At 44.4% G+C, this 13741-nt stretch overlaps 1 long non-coding RNA gene across 1 annotated transcript in view; it reads right to left on the bottom strand.

Annotated features, from left to right (window-relative positions):
• The window catches only part of LOC138272933 (uncharacterized), a 129188-nt gene that overhangs the window by 106596 nt on the left and 8851 nt on the right, over positions 1-13741 (bottom strand). Inside the window, exon 2 of the long non-coding RNA XR_011200267.1 lies at positions 2042-2131. This is a non-coding gene — a long non-coding RNA (uncharacterized lncRNA). The remainder of the gene's footprint in view (positions 1-2041; positions 2132-13741) is intronic.

Raw genomic sequence — 13741 nt, 5'->3', positions numbered from 1 at the left:
TGCTGGTGCCAGGTCACCGGGGGTACCACTTGGAAAAACGCTGCACAGGTAAACTTAAAGGGAAGTCTGATGTGCCCCCTTGGAGTGTCAAGGTTGCAAGGGGTGGGAGACCCTTAGGGTACAGCTGGATCTTTGGTGCAGGTCACAGGGTGACTGGGTGCAGAGTGAATCTGTGAAGCAGGAGATGCACACAAAGGTGTCCTTGGAAGCAGGAGGTAGGTCTCTTTGAGTGTCACTTGAAGGTCAGCAGGGGCACTCTGTTGGAAGGTCTTGGGGGTTTCTGAACTTCCTCAACTAGGGCATTCTCCTGGTCCTTTTATAGTACAGAATATACTGTCTTTCTTGGTGTACTATGTGAGGTGAACAGTACCTAGGGCTGTTCCACGGTCCGGCCACTGGAGGATGCAGTGCCACCAAACCTGCCTGGCAGTTCGGGCTGGACTGTTCCCATGGGGAACAGGGTCAAGACTGACTTTCATATGGCTGGTCCAAACTGTGGTGGCATGGTAAGCAAAAGAACGATGGATGAAACCCTGATTTGTGACTGGAGGTGAGTGGTTGAAAAGTTTCAGCACTCCATCTATCATCCTTTTGTGTTGCCACCAAACATGTCATACTTTTAGGGTTTGTTTTTCACACAGTCTGTTGGGTGAAGTTTGGTCTGGCTGTGCAATTTGATTCCTTGGCCTTCACTGGGTCTTTGGTTCATTGTTGCAGTAGAGTGATGGCTTTACTCTTGCGCGAGTTCTTTGGTGGCTTACAAAGAGTGGCGGTCCTCTGGGGTTTGTATAGTCTGTACAATGTCCCAACAACCCCTCAGTGATGACTGTCGTGTCCTGGGTGCAACAGGCAGAGTTTGGCACCTTTTTCTTGGTGCAGCAGTACTTCAGTTCTCTAGCCTTGGGTCTTCTTTGTTACTGGCCTTCTTTTGTCCTGGTGCACTGGGTTTCCTCTTCTTCCTCACCTTCCACCATGATTTGACCAGTTGTAGCTGATGTTTTCCAGCTCTCCTCACCTTCACCACACAACCAAATTAAATCATTTTTTCAAGGTGTTCCTCCCACCGGATTGCAAGATGTTTTTTCATTTGGTTCTTCTGGCCTCCAGTTCCATAATGTGAAACAGGCTTACTTCGACAAACACTTATGTAAAAAATTGAGCTTATTGCACTGTCCTCCTCCTGTTTCCAATCATAAAAAAGTCACAAACTAGGGAGGTGTACTTTCTTACTAGGCCACTGCCAATGCCCAAAGAAGAACTGGAGGTAGGTAGGTGTGCCGAATGCCTCTTTTTGGTGCATACTTCTACTTAGGTACCAGTTGGTGCAGGTCTCTCCTGGGGCTTTCCAAATATGGGAGTTGGCAGTGTTGCTTGTGCCACATCCCTCTGAGCAGGTTGGATAGTAATGTAAGACTCCTCTGTAACAGCTTCCACAATAACTGCCTTATCTTCACTATCCTCCTCACCATCATCCCCTTCCATGATTTTAAGGCTTTTTGGAATTTTTATTTTCCCCTCCCTCTCCTGGGGTCTTCCATACTGTGCTGGGTTTCACTCCATGTCCCTATCATCATTTTCAGAAGTTGTGCTTGGAGAAGGTGGTTCCTTTATCTTGCTGGAGATCTGGGAGCCACTGATTCTAAAGGAGGAGGTTGTTGCTCGGAAGGAAGCTCAACATCCTGTTCTGCTCCTTCTCCAGGAAGAGCTACTATTGCTGGTAGAGGCTGCTGTACACTTTGTTATGTTTCCTGAAACAATTGGGTACTACTTTGTAAAAGGAACAAATACAGTTTAACCTCACAGACCATGATTGCAGTGGCTGCCTCACTGACAGATAGGCATAGGTTGGGGTGGTGCTGTAGATGTGGAATTGTTTCTCCCATTTTCCTCCCGGAAGCCAGTGTGGCAGGCACACATCTCCTGAAAAAAAGTTGTGATTGGCACGCAGCGGATGGAAAGCTGCTTGTTCTAATTGACCACTTTCTTGGGAGCAACTTTTTATGGGGTCATATTAAAACTCTCTGTTGGCAGTGGCACTAACCTGTACAAGTAGAAGAGATTGGAGGACTACCTCTACAGGCCTTCAATTTGGCAGGACTCCAGGTGATTTGACATCTCTTCTGTTGTGCACCTAGAAGCAACCAAGCAAGATAAACATGTAGTTAGTTAAAAATGGCATTGTTGCGGGTTAAAATAGTACAGACAAATGCAATATTAATGCAGTTGATTACTTATGTAATAAATAGCAATTTAACATTGTAAAGTCAAACCACATATCCACACCATGAAATTTCAATTCCAATCAGGCAGCACAATATGCAGTTAGAGCTCTTTGCTTTATCTCCATCTGTTTTAAAGGACACACCAGTGAGAGTCAGAGAGAGGTGCATGGGTTAATGGAATAATGCTAAAAAACTATTTCAGCAAGGTGGTTTAGGGGAATAATTGTTAAATAAATGACTATGCTGCTGATTTTTCTGCAGTGCAGACGCAGCCAGGTCATAGAGGAGGAAAAATAATATATAAAGACACTGAATGATGTAATGTGGCTGTGTGCCTTTGGTGGATGGATGGAGGAATGGGTGTAGATGGATGGATGGATCAAGGCAACATGCAGAATTAAATGAAAAGAAGTAAAAAATCACAAAAATGTAAACAATGAAAAATTAAAAAAATAAAATAAAAGTTAAAATAAAAAACCACGAATTGAAAAAATACAAAATTACAATAGAAAATTAAAATTAAAAATTAAATTTACACTTAACCCCTTATCACCAGGAGACACGGAAGCTTCCGTGTCTCCCCCCACCCCCCACCTGCCCCTTTGTGACGTGGCGCGCTGATGTAACAAAGTTGATTTCCCCATGTTCGGGAAGGCCTCGTGAGAAAGGGGAGAGTCTCCCCTTTCTTTCGAGGCCTTCTGAATATATGGTATATCGATAGATATATCTATGTAGATAGATATATATATATAGAGATAGATCTCTCTCTCTCTATATATATATATATATATATATATATATATATATATATATACATATATCTTTATATATCTATAGATCTATCTATAGATATATCCATGTACATAGATATATCTACATAGATATATCTATCTATATATATATTTATATATATATATAGATCTATTGTTTTTTAGTTGTTGTATGGTTTCCTTGGGGGCTGCGATCGGCCCCCAGGAAAACCAGACCCACATATAAAAGTGATATATATATATATATATATATATATATATATATATATAGATTTGCCGCCAGTTGTCTTGCAGTTGCAGCTTGCGTCTTCAAAGCAATGCACATACTTCAACTGACGCTTTTCAACTGTAGCTTTTAGGCAGCAATAAAAAAGTCAAGTAAGTATTGTGACTATGTTTCTGCTACCAAAGGGTCAGACTTGTCTAGTGGCAGTTTTAGTGCCATAAAGAAGCGCAGAAGGTTTATATGCCTACTGCAAGGAGCAAATCTGTATTTTATGAAAATAGCTGAGTATATTAGTAAAGTCAGCCATTACCTGCGCTATAATACCAATGAAATGTATGTGCGGGGTGGAGGGCGGCTATGGAGAGATGAAGGGCACTTTTGCTGGGTGGTAATGAGGGAATATGAGGAGGAGGGAGTGGGAGCACCAATAATGATTGTTGGACTGGGCGCAGGAGGTGCTAAAGACTGTGACAAATGGTATGTGACAAGGTGTTTTTTGAGTGTCTTGCTTGAAAGAACGTGCTGATTGAGGGAAGAAGCGCAGGTAAGGTGGCCTCTACTGTTGCACGTATCTCACACACACCATCGATTTTGTGACTGTCTACGTAGGCTAGTGTTTTAGAGCAACAGTTTAGCCAATAGCAGAGATGGCATCTTGATGGATGACAGCTGCCGGCACTCGGGTTATAGAGGACAGCTCTGACATAGGATCAGAGACTGAGACATCAGATACTGAGACAGCATCTGAGGGATAGGACAATGGCGCAGACTCTGGGAGTGATTTTTCAGTCGGAGGAGTCCCATTCGATAACTCCTCTTCCAGTACATTATGAGGGAGGTGATGAGGACAGTCCTGCTGTCCTTTCACAAGCAGTTTGTGCAACTGGGTAATAGTGGGTTAGCCCAACCCAGAGAGCAGGTGAATGCGGCGGCAAGCAGAGAGAGAGAGTGCTCTCTTGGGAGCTCCCCAATTTAGTTCAGCCCCAAATTCCACCGCCCAAATCGTATTGTGGAGACATCAAAATTATCTATGGCAAAACAAACTGGTTTTGTAAGGCAAGCACCTGTGTTTTTGGTCCTGGGTTCGGGGGCCATATAGAGAAACACACTAAACCCAAACATTTATGGAAACTAGACATTCGGGGGAGTCCACAGAGGTGTGACTTGTGTGGATTCCCCAAAGTTTTCTTACCCAGAATACCCTGTAAAGCTAAAATGTTGAATAAAAACTCAATTTTTCTCGCATTTCTGTCACACAAACTACAGGAATATGCTGGGATCCACAAAATTCCTAACACCCAGTGACTCCTCACCTGTCCTGATAAAAATACTACCCCACTTGAGTGCCTACACCTAGTGCCTGCGTCAGGAATGGATCACCCCAGGGTCAACAGCTGCCTCTTGTAAGGACCAACATTGACGTTTTGTGATCTATTCCTGTCGCGGGCACCAGGCCTACCCACACAAGTGAGGTACGGTTTTTATCGGGAGACTTGGGGAATGCTGGGTGGAAGGAAATTTGTGGCTCCTCTCAGATTCCAGAACTTTCTGTCACCGAAATGAGAGGAAAAAGTGTTTTTTTGGCCAAATTTAGATGTTTGCAAAGGATTCTGGGTAACAGAACCTGGTCAGAGCCCCACAAGTCACCCCATCTTGGATTCCCCTGGGTTTCTATTTTAAAAAAAATCACTGGTTTGCTAGGTTTCCCCTTGGTGCCGGCTGAGCTAGAGGCCAAAATCCACAGGTCGGCACTGTTTTCATTGAAAAAATGTGATGTGTCCACGTTGTGTTTTGGGGCACTTCCTGTCGCGGGCACTAGGCCTACCCACACAAGTGAGGTATCATTTTTATCGGGAGACTTGGGGGAGCGCTGGGTGGAAGGAAATTTGTGGCTCCTCTCAGATTCCAGAACTTTCTGTCACCGAAATGTGAGGAAAACGTGTTATTTTAGACACATTTTGAGGTTTGCAAAGGATTCTGGGTAACATAACCTGGTCAGAGCCCCACAAGTCACCCCATCTTGGATTCCCCTAGGTCTCTAGTTTTCAAAAATGCAAAGGGTTGGTAGGTTTCCCTAGGTGCCGGCTGAGCTAGAGGCCAAAATCCACAGCTAGGCACTTTGCAAAAAACAGCTCTGTTTTCTGTCAAAAAAATGGGATGTGTCCACGTTGTGTTTTGGGGCATTTCCTGTCGCAGGCGCTAGGCCTACCCACACAAGTGAGGTATCATTTTTATCGGGAGACTTGGGGGAACATAGAATAGCAAAACAAGTGTTATTGCCCCTTATCTTTCTCTACATTTTTTCCTTCCAAATATAAGAGAGTGTGTAAAAAAGACGTCTATTTTAGAAATGCCCTGCAATTCACATGCTAGTATGAGCACCCCAGAATTCAGAGATGTGCAAATGACCACTGCTCCTCAAAACCTTATCTTGAGCCCATTTTGGAAATGCAAAGTTTTTCTTGATACCTATTTTTCACTCTTCATATTTCAGCAAATGAATTGATGTATACCCAGTATAGAATGAAAACCAACTGCAGGGTGCAGCTCATTTATTGGCTCTGGGTACCTAGGGTTCTTGATGAACCTACAAGCCCTTTATATCCCACAACCAGAAGAGTCCAGCAGACAAAACGGTATATTGCTTTCAGAAATCTGACATTGCAGGAAAAAGTTACAGAGTAAAACATAAAGAAAAATGGCTGTTGTTTTCAGCTCAATTTCAATATTTTTTTTTTCAGCTGTTATTTTCTGTAGGAAAACCTTGTAGGATCTACACAAATGACCCCTTGCTGAATTCAGAAATGTTTAGCTGTTCGGGATCCAGCATTGGTTTCACACCCATTCCTGTCACTAACTGGAAGGAGGCTGAAAGCACCAAAATAGTAAAAATGGGGTATGTCCCAGTAAAATGCCAAATTTGTGTTGAAAAATGTGGTTTTCTGATTAAAGTCTGCCCCTTCCTGAAAGGTGGGAAGATGTTGATTTCAGCACCAGGAACCCTTTGTTGATGGCATTTTCAGGGAAAAAACCACAAGCCTTCTTCAGCAGCCCTTTTTTCCCATTATTTTGGAAAAAACACATTTTTCACTGTATTTTGGCTACTTTCTTGGTCTCCTCCAGGGGAAACCACAAACTCTGGGTACCATTAGAATCCCTAGGATGTTGGAAAAAAAGGACGCAAATTTGGCATGGATAGCTTATGTGGACAAAAAGTTATGAAGGCCTAAGCGCGAACTACCCCAAATAGGCAAAAAAGGTCTCAGCAATGCGGGGGGTGGGGGGGGGAGGGGAAGGCCCAGCAGCTAAGAGGTTAAAATAAACAAATAGTCAATAACTGAGGATGTTTATATGCAAGTTTATGTCAAAGGCACACTGGTTAGATGTAGAAAATGGGCACTAGCCACATGGTCAAACAACAACAAGAAGCAACAAGGAGGCATGGGGAACAAAGAGGAACCCATACAAGCCAATGGCAAAGACAAACTGGCTGGATGCACAAAATGGCTGCCAGTCTCATGGTAAAATAATAACAAGTAGCAAGGAGACATGACAGACAAAGAACACATGCGAGTTAATGGACATAGACTACACAAAATGGCATCTGGCCACACGTCATGGAGAGACAAATGATGGATGATAACAAACATACACACACAGTCACACAACTACTTACACACCCACACATCCATTCATACACCCACTCCCACACCCATTCAGCCATTCACACATCCTCTCACAGCCCCCCAAAACCATTCACAGACCCACCCACTCACACATCACTCACATACCCACTTACACACTCACACAACCACTTACAACACCCACAGTGTGATTTCCATACTATTGAAAAAAGTTTTAAAAAATTGGAAGTAGTGCATGGTGCACTCAATTGTCAGCACTGGCTCCAGTGACAGTCCACCACCTGCACTGCTATCTAATTTTGAGATGAGCTCAACAACTATGTTTATTAAATCAATATGCATTAACAATTAATAATACCTGCTGCACATGCCATTATTTGAACTTTGAGTGACTTGGACTAGTCTGAATTGTCACGCTTGTACAGTGCGATGTTAGTAGTTGTGCTGGTACTGTCATAGGTAGTACTGGCAGGAACAATGGATAGTGCAGGCTGTCATGGCCTTCTGAGGAGGGTCCTAGCACTTTATTTTTTTACAAATTAAGCATTGGTTGAAAAGACGAAGTCAGAAAGATAGTGTGAAGGAAAGAGAATGATCATTCCCGACTAAGGAAGTTCTTGAAAAGATGAGCTTGCAAAGCCTTAGAGCATTCCTGTGGCAAGGGTATGAGAAACCCTAGTAATTCCAGCAACTACTTTCTGAATCTAGGATCCTAGCCTGTACAAGTTTGATTTGCTGTTTTAAAATGTTACCTTATGTACGTCTACAATTTAGATTTACTTTGGCCACTGTAGCTGCCACCTGCTATTATCGTATTGTCATGAAGATCAGATAACTGGTCGAGATGAACCTAGTACTTCCGAATTTATATTGGATTTGTATAATTAGTGGGAGCCAGGGATGAATGATTTGCTCTGGAGTTTTAATTATTCCAAATACTAACAAACCTTCTCCAAACAAATTCTACTGAAGCATAGTGTTAATGTTTTGGGTAGACTACTGGGAGTGCATTACCTCTCTTATGAGTTCTAAGCAATATGGACAACACAATGGACGGAATGCTTGAATTAATGTCAGCAACTGGCAAATAGCCAGGGTGCATGCTATGGTGTTTAGCTTTCTGTGCCATTAGAGATAATATCAAGTATATGGAAATAATTTTGAACCCCACTTCAAAAGGAATAGTGCTGCCCTTATGTCTAGGTCACATCCCCCTTGAATGGGAGCATACATAACCTGTGACTGATTACAGCTTTGTTGGGGCTCTTCACAGAGTTGTAGGTTGTATCCTTAGAGAAAACATGCTCCAGTCTCTCCTGCGTGTATTACCCTCTATTTAGAAAGACTCAGACCCAGATTTACAACGTTTTTGTGTTGGGTTTAGGTTATGTTTTTAATACAGAAACAAAAAAACTTTTTTTGATTTACAAACCAACACAAATTGGTATCTGTGCTGGTTTGCAAGAGACAAATAATGCAAACCAGCTCAAAGCATTGCTTTGTGGTACTCTGCATCAAAGGGGCGTTACATGGGTGGTACATGGGCATTCCCGTCTAACCACCCATTTTTATTTTACACAAAACACTAGCTATTAACAATAGTAGACAGGATTGTACACCAAAAATTAACTCTGCCTAAAAGCAGGTATTAAAAAGTAGAAATGCTTTTATTTTTTCTAAATGTCCCACCTTCTATCTCTGTTGCACTGTACAGCAAACATCCAAAGTGTGAAAAGGTGTGATGTTATTCTAATCACAGTATTTTGTATTGGAAGGCTCCCATTAGGTACAAAACCTATGCTGGATTCACGCAGACACCTTTGCTCTATTGTTTGATGGAACGCCCCTGGTAGGGAGAGAGCAGGATTGTGCGATATACCTGATATATGATGCTTTCTTGCGCTTTCCCTGTCATGCAACACAGGGCAGCAACTTTGGGAGCTATGGTGCATTGTGTGGCAGGGTTGCATATATGGTCATTAGTGACCCACTCAACAAGCACTAACAAATTAATAGGTCGGTCATTCCTAAAGTGCATACACAGAATGAAAATATATGAGCATATACTTAATCAAGGAGCTTAGTAAAAGGCAACATGTTAAATGCAACACAAACTGGCTGAAAGGCAAACAGACAGCATTTGCAAATGTACCATACAGGCAATACCTACATGTCTACATGTCTGCGTCCGCATGGGATCGCTCCTATATGAGCTACCTGAAGGCCAGTTTGAGTTGTCTGAGTATTTGCACCGGAAAGTGTTGCCTATATGTTTGTTCTCTGTATCTCCATATCTGCCTGTAGCATTTTCAGCCTGTACATGACCATAGAAAACCCATACCTTCTGCACTGCTAATGCTTTTCTGAAAGCCACTGCATTTAAAATGTTATCTAACTAAGGGCGAATAACACCACTCAAACATAATCACGCTTTTCAATCAGTAATCAATCAGTAATTTGTTAAGAGTGCTACTCACCTGGTAGGGTCTCAAGGCCCGGGGGGGGGGGGGGGGGTGGCAGAGTTGAATATATGGTCCTTAGTTACCAACTCAACAAGCACTAACAAATCAATAGGTCGGTCATTCCTAAAGTGCATACACAGAATGAAAATATATGAGCATATACTTAGTCAAGGAGCATAGTAAAAGGCAACATGTTAAATACAACACAAACTGGCTGAAGGGCAAACAGACAGCATTTGCATATGTACCATATAGGCAATACCTACATGTGTACATGTCTGCGTCCGCATGGGATCTCTCCTATATGAGCTACCTGTGCACCTGAAGGCCAGTTTGAGTTGTCTGAGCATTTGCAACGGTAAGTGTTGCCTATATGTTAGTTCTCTGTATCTCCATATCTGCCTGTAGCGTTTTCGGTCTGTACATGACCATAGAAAACCCATACCTTCTGCACTGCTAACGCTTTTCTGAATGCCACTGCAGTTAAAGGTGGTCATTCCAAGTTTGGCGGGCGGCGGTTGCCGCCCGCCAAACTTACACCGTCACTTGGCCGCTCCGCGGTCAAAAGACCGCGGGGCCATTCAGACTTTCCCACTGGGCAGGTGGGCGCCCGCCAAGGGAGCGCCCGCCGGCCCAGCGGGAAAGGCCCTGCAACACAGAAGCCGGCTCCGAATGGAGCCGGCGGTGTTGCAGAGGTGCGACGGGTGCAGTTGCACCCGTCGCGATTTTCACTGTCTGCAATGCAGACAGTGAAAATCATGCTGGGCCCCTGTTAGGGGGCCCCTGCACTGCCCATGCCAGTGGCATGGGCAGTGCAGTGGCCCCCAGGGGCCCCACGACACCCGTTCCCGCCATCCTTTTCCTGGCGGCAAAAACCGCCAGAAACAGGCTGGCGGGAAGGGGGTCGGAATCCCCATGGCGGCGCTGCTTGCAGCGCCACCATGGAGGTTCAGCCCAGCCAGGGGAAATCTGGCGGGAAACCGCCGGATCCCCTTTTCTGACCGCGGCTTTACCGCAGCGGTCAGAATGGTCAAGAAAGCACCGCCAGCCTGTTGGCGGTACTTTTCATCGTTCATGGCCCTGGCGGGTTTTACCGCCCGGGTCGGAATGACCCCCAAAATGTTATCTAACTAAGGCCGAATAACACCACTCAAACATAATCACGCTTTTCAATCAGTAATCAATCAGTAATTTGTTAGGTGCGCTACTCACCCAGTAGGGTCTCAAAGCTCTGGGGGGGGGGGTGCTACTGCTCGATGAGCCAGGTCTTGAGGCGCTGCCTGAAGGTCAGGAGGTCCTGGGTCAGACGTAGGTTGATGGGGAGGGAGTTCCAGGTTTTGGCATCAAGGTGGGAGAAGGATCTGCTGCTGGCTGTGGTACGGTGGATGCAGGGGATGGTGGCGAGGGTGAGGTTGGCAGAGCGGAGCTGGCGTGTAGGGATGTGGAAGTTGAGACGCTCGTTGAGGTAGGCAGATCCGGTGTCGTGGAGAGCCTTGTGAGAGTGGATCAGGAGTTTGAAGATGATCCTTTTGTTGACGGGGGCCAGTGGAGGTCTCTGAGGTTGGCTGAGATGTGTTTGTGGCGAGGGAGGTTGAGGATGAGCCGTGCTGAGGCGTTCTGAATGCGCTGAAGTTTTCTCTGGAGCATGGCAGTTTTTCCCACGTAGAGTGCGTTGCCGTAGTCCAGTCTACTGCTGACGAGGGCGTGGGTGACCGTTCTTCTGGTTTCAATGGGGATCCATCTGAAGGTCTTTCGAAGAATGAAGAGTGTGTTGAAACATGAGCATGTGATGTGATGGCGTTGACTTGCTGGGTCATAGTGTGCAATGAATCCAGTATGAAGCCGAGGTTGCGTGCGTGGGAGGTGGGTGTTGGGTGGCTCCTAGGGTGGCCGGCCACCAGGAGTCGTCCCATGCTGATTTGTTGGAGCCGAAGATGATGATCTCGGTCTTCTCTGAGTTCAGTTTGAGGCGGCTTGACTCCATCCAGTTGGCGATGGTGTGAATTCCGTTGTGAAGGTTGGTCTTGGCGGTTGTGGGGTCCTTCGTGAGAGGGAGGATCAGCTGTTTGTCGTCCGCATAGGAGATGATGTTGAGGCCGTGGGATCGGACGATGTTGGCGAGTGGTGCCATGTAGACATTGAAGAGGGTGGGGCAGAGAGAGGATCCCTGGGGGACTCCGCAGATGGTCTTGGTGGCTTTTTACAGGAATGGGGAGGTGGACTCTTTGGGTTCTGCCGGTGAGGAAGGATGTGAGCCAATCCATGGCTCTGTGGCAGATTCCAGAGTCGTGGAGGCGTGTGCAAAGTGTGTGGTGACAGACGGTGTCAAAGGCTGCAGAAAGGTCAAGGAGGTTGAGGGCAACGGTTTCACCTTTGTCGAGCCTGCTTCTGATTTCGTCGGTAGCAGCGATGAGAGCGGTCTCGGTGCTGTGGCTCTTGCAGAAGCCAGACTGGGAGATGTTGAGTAGGTTTTTAATTACAAAACTAATAGTTTGCATATTTACTTTAGCCATGTGTGCTTCTTTTTCTTGCATTCAATATTTTTGGCAATGGCTCAAATACCTAGTGCAATGTATTGTTGCTGTAAAGAGGCTCTTTAGTAAGCAAAGTTGATTGCTAGGAAAAGTCAAAGTAATTTTCTACTGTCATATTTATGCTGCCAGTGTTCAGTGAAATACATACGTAAGTGTGATATTATGAAACCTGATGTGCATCAGTTGAGTCCTGTTACTTTTCCGTTGACACAGGCAGATGCACATCACAAGGAAATGCACAAATAGTGCAAAGGAAATGGGTGTAATGTTGCAATAGTGAGGTTTGCTATGCTGCGCAGTCAGACTGTACCTAACTTTGCCCTAAAATAAACAGAAAAGCAAATATATTCACTTCCTAAATTAAGCTCCACCTCCTTTGTGGAAAAAAAGAGGCACTCCATGTGCCATACTTTCTGTTTGTTTCTGTATGACAACACTGGATGCCTACCTTCCCTTTTGTTACAAATTATTTTCTTTTCTTGTTGTATTCTCACCATTGCATTTGCTGTATCATGTACTATTACTCTGACCTGTATATCCTGTATGACCGTGAATGAGTTTGGTTAGTCTGAGTAATATGTGTGAATGGTTCATTCAAGTGAAGGATTCTTTCTATAACAGTCCTCCATACCTTCCTCAAGCTCCTGAGCTTAATTGCTTCCTACCCCTCTCATGCTGCAGCTGGGTGTTTTAAATCAATTTGGGCACTTGGCTCTGGGTCTGGCAATGTTGAGCAGTTGCTTTGGAGGAGCATCCTCTGGTGAAATGCAGCTTTTGAGGAATGGGGGAATGTTCTTTTGTTGGGCAGGAGGGTCTATGTCTCTGTTTAACATAGGTAGGTTTACTGCTTCTCACTTGGCAGTGCTTTAGAATACATTATGGGCTTCTGGGGCTGGGGATCTGGAAAAAGGGCGGGGCAGCTGTATATCCAAAGAAGGATACCATAAAAGGTGACTGTCTACCTCTGTGATGTTGTGAGTATTGTTACCAGCACTCAGTTTTCTTGTGACAACGTAATGGTTTCTAGGCGTTGCCATTTTTATGTTCTTCAGTTGAACTAATCAGACTGATACACCTATTGGAAATTATTTACGATTAAAGGTTCAAGAACAAGGGCAGTGTCCCAGGTGGAATGTAGTGGATGGTCACATTCGACCTGCTCTCTGCTTGCCTCTTTAGCCTAGTGTGTGCTGGAAACCAATCAATTTTCCTTCCTCAGCACTAAGAGGTGTGTATTGATTGAGGATGGTAGGGGGCTGGGGATACATTTGGTCCCAAGACTTCTCTGTTGCATGGTGTTAGCACATTTTCACTTTCACTGACAGTTCATCGATAAATTGAAATGCCATTCCAGGTATTTTCAGCCTGAAAAATCATTCTTTTAAGTAGGTCATGTAATTGATTTTTAGAAACCTGATTGCTTGGACCTCTCATGATCATACCTTAAGAGCCAAAGCAAAACTTCAGGATTACTTTTAAAATGTGTGGGCAGATGTCTTATCACTGGACTGGCATCACAAAAGTCTCAATCTGGGGTTTACTTTCTGTAGGAGGCTGGCCTGGCTTATAGTGGGTACCTGATGGTACTTACACCCTGTGCCAGGTCCAGTTATCCCTTATTAGTAGATTAGTAGTGTTCTAGCAGCTTTGGTTGATAGAAGTAGCTATAGCAGAGCAGCTTAGGCAGAACTAGGAGACATGCAAAGCTCCTGCTATACCATTTATATCATATAGGTACTATACCATAAGAAACCCAATACTCAGGGTTACTACAAATAAAGGTACTTTATTTTAGTGACAATGTGCCAAAAATATCTTAGAGGATATACTCCTCAGTAAAATACACAAAATATACACATAAGTCAAATTCAGGTAAGTAAACA

This window comes from Pleurodeles waltl, chromosome 2_2, assembly GCF_031143425.1.
Source record: "Pleurodeles waltl isolate 20211129_DDA chromosome 2_2, aPleWal1.hap1.20221129, whole genome shotgun sequence".
NCBI lineage: Eukaryota > Metazoa > Chordata > Amphibia > Caudata > Salamandridae > Pleurodeles > Pleurodeles waltl.
The sequence above is the reverse complement of the archived record's forward strand: the minus strand, read 5'-3'. Positions and strand labels throughout refer to the sequence as shown.